Below are 6,570 nucleotides of genomic sequence, written 5' to 3' on the forward strand. Positions count from 1 at the left end.
GCGGACAAGATAAAGGAAAGAAACAACTGAGGAGATTCCGCCCGACTGCTCAGCAGTCGGCCCGAACCTCGAGGACTATAGCCCGCGGGTGCGTCAGCGCGCCCCCGCGGAAAAGAAGTAATTGACAAGGGAAAGACACAACTGTGGAGATTCGGCCCGACTGCTCGACAGTTGGCCCGAACCCCAGGGACTACAGCCCGCGGGTACGCTAGCGTGCCCCCGCGAACAAAGAAGATAGAAACTTACGCTGGCTCTTGGACAGATGGGCCGTCTGCATCTCCAGCTCCCAAACCCTGGAGTTGTTGGCGGTCGCGCAGAGATTGTGATAGTCCTGCAGAAGAGACATCAGATAAATTCAGCAGTCGACAATTGCAAGATAAAGTTCTGACCCGCCTGCTCAGCAGCCGGCTCGGAACATGGGGACTACACCCAGAGGGTGCGCTTGCGCGCCCCCACGAGATAAGCAAGAGGATCATCCGAAGAAGAAAGCCAAAGAAAATTTACGCGGATGGCGGTGCGCGACTCCAAGTAGGCCTCGTTGCAGCGCTTGAGGGCCTCCGCCTCTGCCCGGAGCTTGGCCTGGAAATCAAGAGACGCCTGGTTCAGGGCGCTAGTCCCGCCCCGTGTATCCAACCCACGGGTGCGGTGCTGGTCGCCTCGGTATCGGGGGCCGACGAGCTCTTAGGGCCGATCTCCTGCAGCCGCGGTGCTGAGGCCGCCTTCTCCAGACGGCGGCGCGAGGGGATGCGGACCGTAAGAACCAGGTCCGTTACCACTGTATTTTCGACTGGCGGCACCGGTGGCGCAACCGACTGCTCGTCCTGTGGCTTGCTGGCTGGCGGAGGCGGTGGGGGTGGTGGCGGCGGCACGAAGACGTCCGGCATGGCTACGTCGCCCTCCCGCTCCCGGTTCGGGTAGTCACCGCCGGCTCCCCCGGCCGTCGCCTCGAATTCAGGCGGAGGCGGCGCGGTGTTCAGGAGTGCCACGAGCAGCGGCTCTTGGCGGCGTACGGCCTCCGCGAGCCGCTCCTTCTCCGCGGCTTGGGCTTCCGCCTGCGCCAGTGCTCGCTCAGCAGACGCGGCGGACAAGGCTGCCTACTCGTTGGCCAGGTGGTCAGCCACTTCCTCGCGCGCCTCCCGCGCATTCCGCTCTGTTGCCTCCCAGAGGTCAGCGGCCGGGTCAATCCGCCGGCTGGTCGAGGAGGCCGCTGCCGACCTGAGGACCGAGGCGGCGCTCAACTTCTCGAGGGTTAGCGGGTCCCTGAAACAAGAAGACAAGTTGGATGGCTCTCACGGTAGATTGACGAAAAGACAAGGAGTGAGGTAAGGATGCTTACGCTGACACCATAACAAGCACCTTCGGCTGCCTCTTATATTGGGCCACCTTGGCCGTAGCTTCTTTCCGCTTGGTCGCCGCGGCCGGGTTCTTGGGCTTCTCCGGAGCGCTGCCGAACAGGGTCGTGCCCTGTTTCTGCTTGCGTTTGCCACCACGGGCAGGCGGTCCAGAAGAGGGGCCGGCGCCGGTGGTGGCGGAGCTCCGGGCAGGGCGCGGTTCGTCTTCATCTTCGTCGTCATCGGGCCAAGTCTCCATGCCGCCGCCTTCCTCGGAGCCGCCTGCTCCACCACCGCCGTCCGCTCTGCCACCACCGCTTGTCACGTCGTCGGTCAGGGCGGCCGCCCCCAAGAAGGGGTCGTCCAAGTCGCTCTCTGCCCTGTCCGGCTGGAGGGCATCACCCAGCCCCAGGAGGGCGGCCGTTGCCTCGGACATGTAAATCTGCAATCAATAAAGGGCTGCGTCATGAAGAGAAATGAAGCTGAAGGAAACAGTTCAAAGGAAAAAATGAAGAAACTTACAGCGGGCGGCGGATTGTGGCGAGAGTACGGCCTCTTCCGGTACCGCCACTCCGTCTCCGACACTTTGAGGTCGGAGATCTCATTTACCATCCGCGCAACATCAGCGGGCGGCATCCCTTTTGTGCTTAGCCGACACGGATCGCGGTGTCCACCCATCCGGAAGATCGGATGAGGGCGGCTCTAGAGCGGGAGGGCCCAGTGCTCGACGAAGGCGAAGAGGAGGTCGGAGGCCACGACGCCCTCCGACTCCTGGAGCACTCGGAGTCGGCCGATGGCGGCCGCCACATCCACCGACACTGGCTTCGGTTTGTACCTCCAGGTGGGCCAAGCCCCGGTGGGGGGCCGGCCTCGTAGGCTGGCAGGTTGAGGAAGTCCACAGCCGGGTCCACGTTCTCCATGTAGAAGTAGGACTGCTGCCACATCTTCACCGACTGCGCCAGCTTGATGACGAGGAAGGCGTTCCGCTTTGCTGGCCGGCGCATGGCAACGAAGCCCCCCACTCGGCCGCCGTCTCCCTGGCGGAGGTGCCGAGCTTCCCATAAAAGAACGCTCCCCACAGCTCGATTGTGGGGAGGATGCCGATGTAGCCCTCGCACGTCGTGATGAAGGCGGAGAGTAGAGTCATGACGTTGGCCGTGAGGTGGTGAGGCTGAAGATGGTAGAAGTCGAGGAAAGAGCGGAAGAAGCCACTCACCGGAAGGCCGAAGCTGCGAAGGAAGTGCGAGCGGAAGATGACCCGCTCGCCTGCCTGCAGCACCGGTGAAATCTCTGTCTCTGGCGGCACCCGCACCTTGAGAAAGGCCGCGGTGGGCATCCGACGCGTGTTGCGGAGGAAGGAAATGTGATCCTCGCTCACGGTCGATCCGTCCCAGTCGCCGCCCCTCTCGCGCGCCATGGGTTCCGGCTGGCGGCATGGAGAGGAGGTGTGATGGCGGCGGTGCTATGGCAGCAGCAGCAGTGGAGGATGAGCAAGAAGAAGAAGAAGAGTGGGAGGGGGCGCGAGAGCTTTGCCGCACCTCTCCCCCCTCCCTACTTATAGCACCCAGGCTATGAAGCTGAGGGGGCGGGACGTGGGTCGTGGGATTAACTGCGCCCACGCCCCCACGGCCCCCGCTTCCCGCCCGCATTCACCACACCGTAAATGATCATGGGGAATGGCAACCGTCTCCTTCGGCGTAGTGGATCCGCCGGGTTGCCGAGGCACGGTAGTAGCGGGCCCGGCCCAGTGTCACGTAACGTCTAAAACGTGGGGTGGCAGGCTGACCAGGCTCACATGCGCCGCGCGGCGCGTCCGTGGCGGGCGGCGGCCTGCGAAGCTTAGCAGGCATGCCACCTATCTCCCGCCTTGAAGTTCAAAAGCCAACCGTGCAAGCTCCGCCTGGTAGAAGTCGGCCTCAGCAGTCGGTTGGCCGCATGGTGGACCGGCATCTTCCCAGAGCCCGGTGAGGGAGGAAGCCGCTGAGGCTTCGCAGCCCCTCGACTGCGGTGCCTCACCGGCTTCGGGGACTACTGTCGGAGTATTGGGCCACGGGTAGGCTCACCCGAGTCCCTGGATTTATCAATACTTTGGGCCAGCTCCGCCTAGCTGGACCCCAAGCTGAAGCTCCGCCCTTTAGGGCCGGCTGGCTCAGCGGCCGGCTGCCAGAGGGCGGCCGACCCAAGTCTACGGCGCTCCGGGTGATCGGCTCCTGGCGGCCGCCCTCCAGGGAGGGCCGCAACAGGCAGGCGGCCACCTCACGACTACGGTGCGACCGAGCCCCCATCAAGAGTACAAGTCAGAGCATGGCTACAGTGAAGCACGTTGCCTCCAACGATCAAGGCGGGCGTGGCTACAGTGCTCCGTACAGAGGGAGATCTCTGCACGACGGGGCACTGTGCCGTATCTCCCGTGACGTCGCTCCGGGCAAGCGGAGCCCTGTTCACCACGACGGCCTGTCGGCACGGCCTACCAGAGGTGGGCCCTATCAGGAAGTGACCAGAGGGAAGACGGCGGAAGCTCAACCAGACGGATTCGAGAGGGGCCGGCCTCCAGCAGGCGTCCGTCCCTTGCCCCGAGGTGAGCACACCATTAAGCTGATAAGACCAGGTGTGGCTACAGTGGCGTCCCACCAGGCGGTGGGACTGTAGCCACACTGAGATGACCAAGCCCCCATCACCAATGACATGGCTACAGTAAGCAACCACCAACCACTCGGCGGGGCCTACCAGGCGGCGGGCCCCAACGGTCGGCGGAGAAGCCGGAGGCTGGAGACACTGGCAGTCGGGCCCAGCACCCGGACGAATTACTATTGTACCCCTGGGGGTAGGCCTATATAAACCCCCCAGGCCACCCATGCAAACGGTTCCCACTCCATTAGAACTAGCCACTCCACTAGAGCAGGAAGGGAGCTAGCCTTGCCTCCTTCTGCCTCTAGCAGACAGCTCAAGGAGCACCATTGTATCACTTGTGCCTTAGTGATCATGCCGAGACCCCGCAGAGCAGGACTAGGGGTGTAATCTCCTAGGAGAGCCCCGAACCTGGGTAAATTACGCCGGCGTTCGTGTCTACGCCTTATCCCGCTTCCAGCCACCGGTGACGTTCTACTCGCTCCCACCATGATAAGCCATCCGTTGGCATATGTTGCACCCAACCCCCGACAATTCTTCTTTTTCTTTAAGAGTCGACTTGGGGTTCGGAGTGGTGGTCCAGGTGCTTTGGGCACTGCTGTTGCCTTACTAAATGCTCGTGTTTGGTTGCTTTGTGGTGGAGACGATGTTGTGTCAACTGGAATTGGGTTAATATCTGCTGGGGTTGGGGTTAAAAGGGGTGTAGCTTGTTCTCTGTCCAACTAGGTAGGGGTACAATCTGCATGAGTCTGGGTTATGTGTGGTGGTGTTGGTTCTTGGGCAAGTATAACCGTGGTTCTATCTACATTGACAGGTAGCACAATCTTTTCTGAAGATCATGTTTTTACTGCCATCACCCCTCCAATTCAAATGTGTAGCAACCACGATCCGAATGGACCAAAGTCTCTGTGCATCAGTGTCATCCCTGGATCGGTACTGCTGACATGCACAGTACATAAGGAATTATAACAGAGTTCAATCACACACTTATTACATCGAGTCCTCATAAAGAGTATGATTACACAAGATATCATGGCTGAAGGCCATCTAAACTAAATTACAGTGGAAGCTTCAAAGGTAAATAAGTCCATCAACCCCAATGGCATAGTTGAGTGCAAGACAACAACCTATCTCACCTTATTGGTCGTATGAGTAGTCTGCAACATGAGACGTTGCAGCCACGTAGGTCAGCACATTGAATATGCTGGCAGAGTTACACTGTAAAGCAATGAAATGCAAGAACTATTTTTACATGCAATATTTGGCTGGTGGAGGCTTTAAATTTATGATTTTGCATAAAGCTAGTTTTCCCTACAACAGAGGAATAAATTTATTTAACTATTCCCAAGTTGCCCAATATTTGAGAAGGTAACCCCAACTCAAATCCCAATTAAAAGTATCATCATTAACCCAACAAATTCATTAAGTAAAGTGTTGAGATCAAATCAATAATTCAAGTAGCAGATACTAAAGATGTCCATAACCAGGGACACGGCTAACCATGATTAGTTTATACACTCTGCAGAGGTTTGCGCACTTTTCCCCATAAGACTCGACCGCATCCATGATCGGATGATCGAGACATAGTCTTTCTGAAGAACTTACTCTCTACTCCGGGCTGACCGGTACACCTACTTTCCCCTACATCTGCTAGTCCACCTCTTCAAGAGCTCACGCAACTTACTCGACTATGACAGAGCCCATAATGGCTTCTGGCTGCACACGGAAGTTTCTAGCATGAAAAACCTTATGATCCCTTTGAGCCTGGCTGGCAAATCGAACAAAAAATCACACGGGTACTCCGGGATTTCCTTACATAAAAACACTGGGTTCCCCAGGTGCCTCAACCAACCCACCCAGATGTATATTAAAGTTGTCACCTTAATGTTATCCAAGATTAATAACTCTCAAACTTCCATTTGTAAATCACGATCCTGTCACATCCCTACCTTCTGGTAATGCTCTGAGCTAGCTAGTCATGTGTTGCATCATGTTTAAATTTTGCCTAAAATTGAAATGGGGATGTTCAAACCCTAGCATTAAATCAACTCAACTAGGGTAAGTTAAAATCTTTTCAATAAACCCAAAAGGCCCCTAAGAAAAATTCATGATTTCTGGTTAAGGTGGAAACCTCTGCCAAAAATGATGAATATATCCTTAGGTCATTTTTGGATTTTTGAATTAAATCATATTGTATTTGACTTTGGGCATTTAAATACTATAAATATTTTAAATGCTCAAATAAATGTTGGAAATTGATAAGGGTCACTGGAATAATTCAGAAAGCACCCATATTTATTTCCAGGATTTTATAAAATGATTTGATATTTAAAACAAATCAAAAACAAATTGCAGAAATAGAAAAAAAATAAAACAGAACAAAAATAAGAGGGAGAAGGACATACCTGGCCTCACCCGTGCAGCCCACCAGCCGGCCCAGTTCCCCCCCCCCAGCCGGCCCAGCCCACCTCCTCCTCCTTTGTCCTCTTCCTCCTCTGCCAGGAGGACGAGCAGAGGCGAGGCGTGGCGCTCGCCGACGCTGCCTCGGCCACCTCCTGCTTCCCCCCCTAGCCACCTCCTGCTTCCTCCCCGACCCCCTCGCGACGCCACG

The sequence above is a fragment of the Triticum aestivum genome, chromosome 3B (genome assembly GCF_018294505.1).
Source record: "Triticum aestivum cultivar Chinese Spring chromosome 3B, IWGSC CS RefSeq v2.1, whole genome shotgun sequence".
Classification (NCBI taxonomy): Eukaryota; Viridiplantae; Streptophyta; class Magnoliopsida; order Poales; family Poaceae; genus Triticum; species Triticum aestivum.